The sequence below is a fragment of the Bos indicus x Bos taurus genome, chromosome 1, assembly GCF_003369695.1.
Source record: "Bos indicus x Bos taurus breed Angus x Brahman F1 hybrid chromosome 1, Bos_hybrid_MaternalHap_v2.0, whole genome shotgun sequence".
NCBI lineage: Eukaryota > Metazoa > Chordata > Mammalia > Artiodactyla > Bovidae > Bos > Bos indicus x Bos taurus.
In genome coordinates, this window is record NC_040076.1 from 134,729,563 (window position 1) to 134,743,262 (window position 13,700).

A 13,700-nucleotide genomic window follows, 5' to 3' on the forward strand; every position below is an offset into this window, starting at 1 on the left:
AGAAGGGCCTGGGACGACGCTCCCACAGAAGGAACAGGGGCTGAGAGGCTGGAGAACAAAAGACGTGCTTGGAAAAGCTCAGGTAGTCCGTATTGAGTCCAGGGCAGGGTTTACTGGGGAAACAAATAGCCGCTAGACATATACTGAGCACCAGCTGAATGTAGGTGCTGTGCTAGATGCCAGAGACAAAGGTAGATGAGACTTGAGTTGAGAGTTTATCAAGAGTTGTTCTGTTCATTTTCCCAACACTTGTACAGAGGCCCTTCTCTTGGCACACTCTGTGGCTCTAAGGAAGAAAGTGTGGTCCTCACTCTCAAGAACTCACCACGGGGAAGGCTTCAGGAGCCAAAGGGCTCTGGGAGCTTCCTGGCAGCGGTTCCTGCCTCCTTCTAAATTCCCAGTCTAATACTAACTCTTGCACACACACCTCTAGGGGTCCTTAGCTTGGATCCTTGTACATCCCTGCCCTACCCACCTGAGAGTCTGTGTTTTCCCCTCCCATCGAGGATTCTCAGAGGATTCCCTTAAGAACCACCAGCCCCAGTGCAAGCCCATGTCTTGGCTTGCCAGGAGGGTTCAGAGCCCAGTTCATCTGGAGAAAAGAAACCCAGGGCTCTGCATTTCAGGATGAGGGGTGCTGAGAGTCTTCAGACCTTGCTTGGCCCCTCAGGCAGCAGAACCCCAGCTTTGCAGCTTCTCAGCTCCACATTGAGGGCTGTCGCTACCTTAACTCAGTGTCCTCCCCTTGGGTGACTGGAGCCTGATAAGAGGCTCACCTCGCACTTGGAAAGCACCATACAGTTTCCCGTGACCTCAAAGCTTTCCTTTGGCATTGGCAGAGCAGCCATGGTTTCCATGTCACAGATGAGGCCACTGAGGCTTGGAGAGCACGAGGCTGGGCCTCCTCCAAGGTTGATCTTCTTCCCACGCCCAGGCCTTGCCCTGAAGCCCCCGCCCCTTCCAGCTGCCCATGACTTCCCTCCCAACACAGGCCACAGAGCTCTGTTCCTATGTGACGGGGGTGGATTCCAAAACCAACTGTGAAGTTTCCTGAAAGGAGCTCCAGGGCCACCAGTTTCAAGGGCTGTGGCAGGGCCCTGCCCGGGAAGCACTGAGCCAGTACTGGCCGGGGTATGCTGTGCTGACCCTGGCCTCAGGGGCCTTCCTCTCCTCATTAGGGAAGGAGGCTGGGGATGCTGAAGGAGACCCTTCTGGGAACCATCCTAGGGGAAATGATTCTCCTGCTTGGCCTGCCCCGTGCTGGGCCACACCCATCCTTGGCTTTAGCAGGGCTTTGGCACTGGGAAGAATGGGCCTTAGCTCCTGGACCTTGCAGGGGGCAGAGGTCAGCACATTCCAGGGTTTGGCCTTTCCGCCTCCATCAGAAAACTCACAGCAGAAGGAAGGCCCGGGCCTCCTGGTCTGCTTGCAGCCGACAGTGGACAGGCAGTGGGGACCAGCGGCCCCCTTTCTGCTGGGCAGAGCTCTTGGAGCTACTTGGCCTCTGCTGAGCAGGAACTGAAATGGGAGCCTCCCTTTGCAAGGTGCTATGAGGCCCAGGGCCCCTGCCTGCTCCCAGTCCCTGAGCCGCTCTAGGGAAGGGCGTGTGTCTCTGCTGGTGGACAAGACACACCGCTTCCGGTCCCACCTGCCCTCTGGACATCCTCAGCTGACCTGAGGTGTCCCCTCTTGAGGCACACAGGCCTCCTCTGGCCCTCACAGCTCTGCCCCCTCCCTCCTCTGCCTGGAATAACCTCTCCTCCATCTTCCCCTGGTGACTCCTGCTCTTCCTTCGGCCCCAGCTCCCCACTCCCTTCCCCAGAACCCCTTTATGGATCCTGGAATGGTTGGTCCCCTGTCCTATGCACTGACCCTTTTCTTCAGAGCACACATGCCTCACAGTCAACTTTAATGACCTGAGGTTGACCCACGGACCTCCTGTCTCCAGGCGTGGGAGGATTAGGATAGTGCCTGCCTCTTGTGTGCCCGGCCAAACACAGTGAAAGCTGCTCAACTGTGTTTATCAGTTATGTCGAATATTCTAGCCACATGGGGGTTTCTGGAAGATACTGCCATGAGGCCTTGCACACACCTGGAGTATGAGGCATCACGCATGGCCCAGAGAAAGCCCTTTAGGACAGGGCAGGTGGGAAGTGTGGGCTCACACTGAGAGGCCAGGGTGCGGTGCCAAGGTATAGGGCTGGTGGGGCAGTTAGTCCAAACAGGACAAAATGTCTTGGAGTAGATTTGCAGAGAGAGGGGAGCCCTGGGGAAAGGGCAGTGACCAGCTGGGGATGGCCCAAGGCAGATTTGCTCAAGCCTTCGTGCCCCCAGGGACCACCGAGGAGGCAGTGGGTCCACATTTGGTGCCATCTTCTCTCTGGAGCCCCACTTTCCTCTTCTGTAAAGGAGGGACCTAGCTGATGGGGTTACTGGGAGGTCAACTGAGGGAGTGTTCGTGAAAGGCGAGTCAAATGTCACTTTGCTTTTTCCTTTTCTGCAGCACATCTGGCCAGAGGTGAGGCCCATGGAAAGTGGTCGTAATTGTCAGTGCTTGCCCTCCTCTGACACATACTTTTTGCCAATATTGCAAATATTGGCAAGGTAAAGGGAGTTTTCCTTGCCCATTCAGTTGCTCTTCCCAGGGCCCAGGCACTGTGTGGCCACCAGGCAGATGCAACAACACTCTGCCCTTGGAGAACCCACTTCCCTGGGCTCAGGGATGCCAGACCCCTGGAAGGGGCAGATGTTTTGTAGAGAGCTGGCCCTGGCCAACTGCCCAGTGGGAGACCAGGGCCCCGCTGTCACCACACTCATTCTTTGGAGGTCTGGCCGGTCCTTGACTTCCCGTCCTTCTCTGCAGATCTCCAGTCCAGACTCTGGAACTGCAGGCTCCTGTGCCCAACTGCCCCGGACCCTTCCCCGTACGAGGATGACTAGACAGGTCACCTAAGGCCTAAGGCTAAGCTCATGAAGCTCCCTGACCCTCACCTCAAAGTATGGCTGCCCCAGCCTTCCAGTCCTCAGGCCGCAATCCTGGTGACCCCTGTCTTTCCCAGGCCACACCCAGCCTGCCCACCAGCCCTATCAGTGCTCCCTTAAAACAGATGCAAAAATGCGTCGGTAGTGGCAGAAAGCAGACTGGAGTTTGCCTGGAGTGTCAGTGAGGGAGACAGGACAGAGGACCATGAGGAAGCTTCTGGAGGCGATGGGAAATTTTTTTAGCTTGATTTATTTGGCTGTGCCTGGTCTTAGTTGAGGCATGCAGGATCTTTAGTTGTTGCCTGTGCCCTCTGAGTTGGGGCATGTGGAATCTAGTACCCTGACCAGGGATCGAACCTGGGCCCCTGCATTGGGAGTGAAGAATCTTAGCCATTGGACCACCAAGGAAGTCCCCACGTGATGGGAACGATAAGTATCCTGACTGTGGAGCTGGATGATGGGATGTATGTGTGTCAGAACTCACCCAACGCCACTTCATGTAGAGTTTAATAGATGCTACTTATACTGTAATAAGGCTGTTTCTTGTTTATTAAAAAACAAACAGATGTTTCCAGTGACCTCTGTGAGATCCTGGACAAGTCTCTTCCCCTCTGTTACCCTCAGCTTCCCCGCTGTAAGTTGAGGGTCTCTAAGAGACCTTCCAGCACGACCTTCATGGACTTCTATCCACACATCTCCTTAGAGGCAGGGCCCACCCTCAGGGGAGGGCAGGAGGCTGTGTGGCCCAGGTCTGTCCAGCACTTTTCTGATCCCAGCTCAGCTCACCAGCTTTCCCCGCATAAGTGGCTCAGACCAAGTCATTGACTGGGTAGAGGTGGAAGCCAGGAAATAGGGCCAAGTCATGTAGGAAAACAAGGAAGTGAGTAACTCTGTGACTCCACAACTGCCCGGGCTCCTCTCAGGCCCAGAAAACTCCCAGAAGGCTGGAGAGAAGCATGGAAATGTTATCAACATGTGCATTTGTCAGGTGGGGAAACAAGCCCAGAGAGATGTCGTCTCTCAAGTCTGCTGAGTTGGGACGTGGCAGAGTTGACGAAGAAATGCAGGTTGCTGCTAGCTAGACTTACTGTGGTGACCATTTGCAACATAAACAGATATTATGTTGTACACTTGCAACTAATATAGTGTTGTATGTCAATTATATCTCAATTTAAAAAAAAAACAAATGCAGGTTGCTGGACTCCTGATCCAGTGCTCACATACAGCCCCCTCCCCTGAGGATCAGAAGACATGAGGTTCATACCTGGATTCCTGGGCCTCTCTAAGCTGGTTCCCCAGTGATCACGGGCTCTGCCTTTGACGCTCACAGAGGACTGTATCCTTCTGTGAGCCCCATGTCTGGAGGGTTCCCATTTGGGGCAAGGGATCAAGGGCTCAGAAACCCAATCTGAGGGGCCTTGACTGAGCTGGCTGGGACCGAATGCCCCAAAGAATTGATGCTTTTGAACTGTGGTGTTGGAGAAGACTCTTTACAGTCCCCTGGACTGCAAGGAGATCCAACCACTCCATCCTAAAGGAAATCAGTCCTGAATATTCATTGGAAGGACTGATGCTAAACCTGAAACTCCAATACTTTAGCCACCTGATGTGAAGAACTGACTCACCGGAAAAGACCCTGATGCTGGGAAAGATTGAAGGCAGGAGAAAGGGACGACAGAGGATGAGATGGTTGGATGGCATCACCAACTTGATGGACGTGAGTTTGAGTAGCTCCAGGAGTTGGTGATGGACAGGGAAGCCTGGTGTGCTGCAGTCCATGGGGTCGCAGAGTCAGACATGACTGAGTGACTGAACTGACTGAAACGCCCCACATCTATCCATCCATGGGTGATTCTCCAACTGCTCTGTGAGGCTGACATCATTAACCATGTTTTACTTCATTTACTAAAGGAGAGATCTGATATTCTGAGCACAGAAGCAGCTATCTCTGACCCCAGAGAGCTGCTCACTGGGGACACCAGGACTGGACATTCCAGAGACTTTCCAAAAAGAAGGAGGCAGAGATGGGGAGAGGGAGAAAGAGCAACAAGAGCAGCAGAATCTGTCAGCATCAGGGCCATCTTGTCCACTCCACTGTCCTATTAACTGGTATCCCCTCTTCCTCTCTGTTCCCCTGCCAGGTATTCTCAACACAGCAGCTGGGATCCCACTAGAAAGTGGTCAGACCATGCCTGCCTACTCTGCTCAGAGCCCTGCCGAGGTCCCGCTTCTAGACCAAGCCCAGGTCCTGGCAGTGGCTGTGAGCCTGCCCCCAGAGGCCCTTTTCCGCTCCGACTTCCCCTCCACGCCGTCCTCACCCTCGTCCCTGCCTGTCTGGCCACAGGGCCCCGTGCTGTCCCTACGGAACACCAAGCACCCTCCGGGCCCAGGGCCTTGGCACTTGTTCTCTCTGCTCAGACCTTCTTTTCCAGGCATCCTCATTGTCTAACTTCTTCCTTCCTGAGTCTACGCTCCAGAACACCTTCCCTGAGCACCCCGTTCAATACTGCAACTTCTTCTCCCCAGCCCAGTGTTCCTGATCACCCCCACTCTGCCGCATAGGACTTACCACTTTCTAACATATATTACAATTTGATTGTTGTTGTTTAGCCAGTCAGTCGTGTCTGACTTTTTTGCGACCCCATGGACTTTAGCCCACCACGCTCCTTTGTCCATGGGATTTCCCAGGCAAGAATACTGGAGTGGATTGCCATTTCATCCTCCAGGGGATCTTCCCGACTCAGGGATCATACCTGTGCCTCCTGTAAGTCTCCTGCAGTGCAGGCATATTCTTTACCACGGAGCCACCAGGGAAATCATAATACAATTTACCTATTTCCTATATTTATTGTTTGTCTCCCTCTGGACAACTCTAGCTCCATAAACACAGGGCTCAGTGTCTCTTTTGTAAATAGATTAAACCCAAACAACTAGAATGTCACCTTGAACAGTGCCTGGCATGGAGCAGACATCTAATAAACACTTGCTGAGTAACTGAATTTGTTGAGGGTTGCTACCCTCGAAAGATAAGGGCTTGTGAATCACCCTTTCCTGGCTTCACTGCACCCTTCCAGCACTGACCAGCAGCTCAGTTTTGCCTCCTTAAGCTGCCATTTCTCATCTATGAAATATGATTAATTTTTGATATAATACATATGAGGGGCCTTGCAGAGCGCCTGGCTCACACCAGCTGTGTGAGAGCCAAATGTAGGGAGAAGTGACTTTATTTAGCAAATAAATGTTAACTAGAAGAAGCTCTGGCACATTAAATAGGACGAGGAGCCTGAAAGCCTGCAAACTTGACTTGGGTGTTAAGCTCTTATCAGAGGAAATATTTTCTTCCTTCCTTGAAGGGAGATGTTGTAGTCCCCGAAGCAGGGAGTTTGAAGGAACAGTGCCAAGGAGTGAGGAGCCCAGTCTCAGCCCAGAACATTCACTTCCTGGCAGGGGGCTTGGGGACACTAACTTTAGCTCTCATGACCTGTGTTCTCATCTATGAAATGAGATGAGGATGCTTCTCTGCTGACTCCAGGGGAGGTTATAGGGTTTGAAGCAGAAAGCACTTGTGAAATACCCGGTGGGCAACATGGATTGCCTTTACGGAGGGAGCACCCAGATGCCATCCAGAAGTAGATGCTTGCTGCTTGGGCAGGTGTTATAGGCTGGGCTACACCATCTCACATTCACATGTTGAAGCGCTGCCCACAGAACGTGACCACACTTGGAAGTAAGATCTGTAATGTTGTTGTCCAGTCACTAAGTCGTGTCTGACTCTGCAAACCCATGGACTGCAGCACGCCAGGCCTCCCTGTCCCTCACTATCTCCTAGAGTTTGCTCAAATTCATGTCTATTGAGTCAGTGATGTCATCCAACCGTCTCATCCTCTGTCACCTCCTCTTCTCTTGCCCTCAGTCTTTCCCAGCATCAGGGTCTGTTCCAATGAGTTGGCTCTTCACATCAGGTGCCCAAAGTATTGGAGCTTCAGCTTCAGCATCAGTCCTTCCAATGAGTATTCAGGGTTGATTTCCTTTAGGATTGACTGGTTTGATCTCCTTGCAGTCCACGGGACTCTCAAGAGTCTTCTTCAGTAACAATTTGAAAGTATCAGTTCTTCGGTGCTCTGTCTTCTTTATGGTCCAACACTCACATCTGTACATGGCAGCTGGAAAGACCATGGCTTTGACTCTACGGACCTTTGTCAGCAAGTGACGTCTTTGCTTTTTAATATGCTGTCTAGGTTTGTCCTTGCTTTCCTTCCAAGAAGCAAGCATCTTCTAATTTCATGGCTGCAGTCACCATCTGCAGTGATTTTGGAGACCGCGAAGAGAAAATCTGCCACTGCTTCCACTTTTTACCCATCTACTTGGCATGAAGTGATGGGACTAGGCCCTGATCTTAGTTTTTTGAATGCTGAGTTTAAGCCAGCTTTTTCACTCTTGTCTTTCACCCTCATCAAGAGGCTCTTTAGTTCCTCCTCACTTCCTGCCTTTCAGTTTCAGTTCAGTCGCTCAGTCATGTCTGACTCTTTGCGACCCCATGAATCGCAGCATGCCAGGCCTCCCTGTCCATCACCAACTCCTGGAGTTCACCCAGACTCACGTCCATCGAGTCAGTGATGCCATCCAGCCATCTCATCCTCTGTCGTCCCTTTCTCCTCCTGCCCCCAATCCCTCCCAGCATCAGAGTCTTTTCCAATGAGTCAACTCTTTGCATCAGGTGGCCAAAGTACTGGAGTTTCAGCTTTAGCATTATTCCTTCCAAAGAAATCCCAGGGCTGATCTCCTTCAGAATGGACTGGCTGGATATCCTTGCAGTCCAAGGGACTCTCAAGAGTCTTCTCCAACACCACAGTTCAAAAGCATCAATTCTTTGGGGCTCAGCTTTCTTCACAGTCCAACTCTCTCATCCATACATGACCACTGGAAAAACCATAGCCTTGACTAGACTTCCTGCCATTAGGGTGGTGTTATCTGCATATCTGACGTTGCTGATATTTCTCTTGGCGATCTTGATTCCAGCTTATAATTCATCCAGCCTGGCATTTGGCATGATGTACTCTGCATATAAGTTAAATAATCAGGGTGACAATATGTAGCCTTGTTGTACTCCTTTCCCAATTTTGAACCAGTCCATGTAGAAGCCTAACTGTTGCTTCTTGACCCATGATAGGTTTCTGAGAAGACAGATAAGATGGTCTGGTATTCCCATCTCTTTAAGAATTTTTCACAGTTTGTTGTGATCCACATAGTGAAAGGCTTTAGCATAGTCAATGAAGTGTAAGTAGATGTTTTACTGGAATTCCATTGCTTTCTTTATGATCCAGCAAATGTTGGCAGTTTGATCTCTGGTTCCTGTGACTTTTCTAAATCTAGCTTGGACATCCAGAAGTTCTCAATTCAAGTATTGCTGAAGCCTAACTTAAAGGATTTTGAGCTTCACCTTACTAGCATGGGAAATGAGCGCAATTGTCCGGTAGTTTGAACATTCTTTAGCACTGCCCTTCTTTGGGATTGGGATAAACATTGACCTTTTCTAGTCCTGTGGCCACTGCTGGGTTTTCCAAATTTGCTGACATATTGAGTGCAGCACTTTCACAGCATCATCTTTTAGGATCTGAAATAGCTCAGCTGGAATTCCATCACTTCCACTAGCTTTGTTCATAGTAATGCTACCTGAGGCCCACTTGACTTCACATTTTGGGATGTCTGGCTCTAGGTGAGTGAGCACACCATCGTGGTTATCTGGGTCATTAAGACCTTTTTTTGTATAGTTCTTCTGTGTATTCTTGCCACCTCTTCTTAATCTCTTCTGCCTCTGTTAGGTCCTTACTATTTCTGTCCTTTATCATGCACATCATTGCGTGAAATGATCCTTTGATGTCTCCAATTTTCTTGAAAAGATCTCTAGTCTTTCCCATTCTATTGTTTTCCTCTATTTCTTTGCATTGTTCATTAAAGAAGGCCTTCTGTCTCCTTGCTATTCTTTGGAACTCTGCATTCAGTTGGGTATATCTTTCTCTTTCTCCCTTGCTTTTCACTTCTCTTCTTTCCTCAGCTATTTGTAAGGCCTCCTCAGACAACCACTTTGCCTTATTGCATTTCTTTTTCTTTGGGATGCTTTTGGTCACTGATTCCTGTAAAATGTTACGAACCTCTGTCCATATTTCTTCAGGCACTCTGTCTACCAGGTCTAATCCTTTGAATCTATTCATCACCTCCACTATATAATCATAAGCCATTTGATTTAAGTCATTGCTGAATGGCCTAGAGGATCCCCATTTTCTTTAGTCTAAGCCTGAATTTTGCAATAAGGTGCTGATGATCTGAGCCACAGTCAGCTCCAGATCTTGTTTTTGCTGACTGTATAGAGCTTCTCCATCTTCAGATGCAAAGAATGTAATCAGTCTAATTTCGGTATTGACCATTAGGTGATGTCCATGTGTAGAGTTGTCTCTTGTGATGTTGGAAAAGGGTGTTTTCTGTGACCAGGGTGTTTGCTGTGAAAAGAGTGCTTACAGACCAGGTCTGTAAGGAGGTAATTAAATTAAAAAAAGGTCCTTAGGACCATTCTAATCCTATATGGCTAGTGCTATAAGAGGAGGAATTTTGGTCATGGACACACAGGGAAGGAAGACCGTGTGAAGATTCAGGGAGAGGACAGCTGTCTACAAGTCAAGGAGAGAAGCCTCAGAAGAAACCACCCTTGCCGTCACCTTGACCTTGGATTTCTGGCCTCTAGAGCTGTGAGACAATAAAGTTCTATTGTGTCAGCACCCCATCCTGTGGAACTACAGTTACAGCAGCCCCAGAAAACTAAGAGAGAAGGTCTGGATGAGATTCACGGAATGTTAGGAAGCCTAGGAACTCACTTCCTCTCCAACTTAGAACCCCTCCCCAAACCTACAACTGATGACGACCCCAACATCAGTCTTCTGGGGCCCTGAGTTCACCCGCTGCCTCCCTGGGTCCTGGAGTTGTCCAGTTGAGTCTCTCAGGGAAATAGTCAGTGATTTAAGGGGAGTCCTGGTGGCACCATGGGGCTGCTCTGGGCAAAGACCCTCAGGAATACACCCCATTGAGGTTTCAGGAGGAGAGGTGTCTGGGAGGGTCTTGGTTACATTGACTGAGAGGGGAAGGGCAGCCTCTGCTCACCTTTTTCCTCTTGGCAGTGCAAGGAGAGCAGGTGCGTGTTCGTTCTGGAAAGGACTGGCACCACCTAAGGCCCTGTGCCCACCCACTCGGCCCTCTCATGCTCCTAGGCCCTGCCTCGGGTGCTGGGCTGTCGGGTTTGGGAGAACTGATTGTGTGGAGGGATTCCCTCTGGGCAGAGATGGCTCAGACCCCTCCCATGAGAGTGCAGGGCTCTGGGGACCTGTCATCAGATGGTCCTCACTCCTCTCTGAGGTCACTTCCACTGGGGCAGCACATCTCCAGACCCTCCTCTCCTGTAGTGGACTAATTTAGTCATGACATGCAGTGGGTCCACTCACCTCCCCCAGAATCACCCACCTCTGTCCCCGTTCAGATCCCACACCCCTTTAAAGTGCTTCTGTCAACAATGCAGGCTAAAATCAGGGGACTGAGACCCACACATCAACTTTGTGAAGGTGGACCCTCTTGGAAAAGTTTCCAAGTCAGGTGCTGGGCTAGGAATCCTGTAAAACCTTGGTAGAAAGTTGCCTATTTCTGCTGCAGAATAAGAGGGGGGAATCAAGGTTTTTCTTGCCAAGCAAGGCCACTGACATGCATTCCTTTAAAAAATCGAGGTGACTGTGAGTGTTGGTCTGTTGTCGGGTAACTGTCAGCCTGCAGCACATGGTCTGAAGCCATCTCCTCGTTTGGCTCCTGACTTAGGAAAACAGGAGCCTGAGGCCAGGCCAACATTCCCCCAGCCACCCACACCCATGCGCCCAGGCCCGTGGGGAGAGAGGTCTGAATTCCAGCCCCACAGCCTCGTGCCTAGCTGCCGCCTGGGCTGAAGGAGACTAAAGGTCAGTCATTCTCGGTCAGTTCAGGGCACAGCTCCCAAGGAGATGGCTGTTCTGGAAAAGCCCTGCTTCCGCAGTAGCTGCTAGCATGTGGGGTTTCAGATCCACAGGGAATACTGTTTGACGTTAGGCAGAGTCCAGAATCCAGATTGTAGCTTTGGGTGTGAATATTCCCTCCCACTCAGTCATTTTCAGTGAAGGATTTGGGACTTTTGCTCCTTCTTTTAAGCTTCTCTATAAATACGGATATTTTCTAACAGGATCTGGACCACACGCTGACATGAAGTCTGTGGCCTCTAATGTTTTTATGGAAAGGATCAAATTGAAATGGGCTGCTCCTGACAGTCCCAAGGGAGGGTGGCTTGGTGGCCTGTGCTTGAGGGTGTTATGGGCTGAGTGACCCGAGACCCCCACTTCTGTCCTCTATCAGTGAAGGAGGCTCCTGAGAATGCAGATGACTGAGGAGCTGGCCCGGGACCCTCCACGCCTAAGTGCCCCCAGAGGCCCCTTGATGTGGGCGGCCTTCTGCAGCCAAGGCTGAAAGGTCCCAGGCGAAGGAAGCTGCCTGACCCAGGGACCCTGCCTGCATCTGCAGCCACGACGCTTAGCTCACTGAACCTGCTGCCAGGGAGTTTCCTCTTTGTTGCCTTTAAATTAACGTTAAGGCAAAAAACTCATCAAGAATGTTTAAAAAGATGTTTAGGGAGTTTCCTGGTTGTCACCACCATCCGCTCTCCATCCCTTCTGCTTTGGCTGCCTGATGCACTTGGAATGCCGAAGGATGCTCCAGGAAATCATAAAATCCTGACTAGTTTTTGTAGATATTCAATTATGCTTACTAGATGAATCTCACCAAGTCAAGACAATGAGAAATATGTTCAGAAAAAGTTTCCAATAACAATATTTGAAACCACACTGGACAACCTGGGGTTCGTAGTGTGTCTTGCCCCGTCCCCAGGGCATCTGAGAGTGACTAGCTGTCCTGACCACAGCTGAGCGCCTCGCCCCAAGGCATCTGCTCACTGTGGGAAGGAAGGGAGTGGAGCATGGGTCCAGTCTGGCTGAAACTTTGCTCATTTTACTTTCAGAGTGGTTCTGCACTGGCTAGAATCTGACTGATGCTAAGGGTCCCCTCTCAGAAGTTTTAGATAGAGACACACAGAGTAGGAAGCAGAGACAGACAGACAAACATCCAGAGACGGGGGAAGTCATCTCAAGAGAAAGGCAGATCCACCAGGTCGAGAGCCACAGACACCAGCTTCTGGGAGTGGCATTGCAGGGCCTCCTTGGTACGTGGACGGGCCCCTGACCACGGGCCTCACGTCCCAGCCCTGCACTCACTAGCTGCAGGACTTCAGGCAAGCCACAGACTATCTCAGCCTCACCATCCTCTTTGAATGGACAGTGACGGGAACTCCTGCATAAGGCTGCTGTGAGCACCCCTTGATAACACACACTAGGCGTCTGGTGCTGTGTCCGGGACCCAGGTGGGGCAGACACTCTTCTTAGGGTTAAACCCAAACTCAAGTCCCAACTGCAGGACACTGCTGTGGTCCTGCCCATGCATCTCTCTCTGGCCCTCTTTTCTTCCTTCCAATGAACAGCCACCATTCCAAATAACCCGAGTGTCTATGTTTCTGTGTTTCTGACAGCTTGGAATAGCCTCTCTAATACAGAGATAAGAAGAACCGTATTGATTTGCTCCAGAGTCCAGGTAGCCAGGATGCCAGTTCCTCCAGCACTGCATGTTCAATGTGTGGGAAAAACAGCTGGCAGGTGTTGGCTTGGCCTTCGAAGGGCGGGGTCTCAAAGGGAGTGCCCTTTGAGTCAGTGCAAACAGAACCAGATGCAGTTATGGGGCCCCGCCCAGTTGGTTGAGCTCAGGAAGGTGGTGGAGACCGTTTCTAGATGGCAGTGGAGGGAGGGGCTGGTGTCCCTGCTCTGTGCACAGAGGAATAGCCACCCAAGGGCTTGATAGCCATCAACAGAGAGGCCCTTGCACCTGTCTGTGTACTGGGCATGAGCACACGTAGGGAGCCTGGATATGCAAGAATGCAGGGTTTCCCAGATGGCACTAGTGGTAAAGAACCCGCCTGCCAATGCAGGAGATGCAAGAGACGCAGATTCAATCCTTGGGTGGGGAAGATCCCCTGGAGGAGGACATAGCAACCCACTCTAGTATTCTTGCCTGGAGAATCCCATGGACAGAGGAGCCTGGTGGGCTACTGCCCATAGGGTCACAAACAGTTGGATGTGACTAAAGTGACTTAGCACGCACAGGGTGCTCCGTGTCTGTGCTCGTGAGTGTGCTTCTGCCAGGATGGGTGTGTGAGGGCTGAGCTGGGGGAGGGGTGTGTGCAGGCTTGTGTTTGGGGAGAGCTGTGGGGGTACCTGAGGATAGATCCTGTGCACAGGTGTGAGTTCTGTGAGAGCCACATGCAGAACCACATGCTCGGTTCTGTGTGCGGCTGGCATGTGGGGAGACGACCCTTTGTCAGCGCAGGGTTGGGTGGAGCAGCCATCTGGCTGACAGGGTTATGATGACAGCCTCTACAGGGCTGTGTGTGCCAGGAACCAGAGCCACGCAGGAAGTGCGACGGAAGACAGGAATGCGGAAGTCACAAAGGTTCCTCTGGGTCTCATTTCAAGGGACACGAAGCGACCTTTGCCTGCCCCTTTGGGAGGTTTCACTTTTCTTCCCGTTGTTTTCACTTTCAGACTCCCCTGATG

At 51.1% G+C, this 13,700-nt stretch overlaps 1 non-coding gene across 1 annotated transcript; it reads right to left on the reverse strand.

Moving 5' to 3' along the window:
- Positions 1 to 3,318: 3,318 nt before the first annotated feature.
- On the reverse strand, positions 3,319 to 3,390 carry TRNAG-CCC. The gene has a single exon. It is a non-coding gene; the product is annotated as a tRNA-Gly (tRNA).
- Positions 3,391 to 13,700: the final 10,310 nt, after the last annotated feature.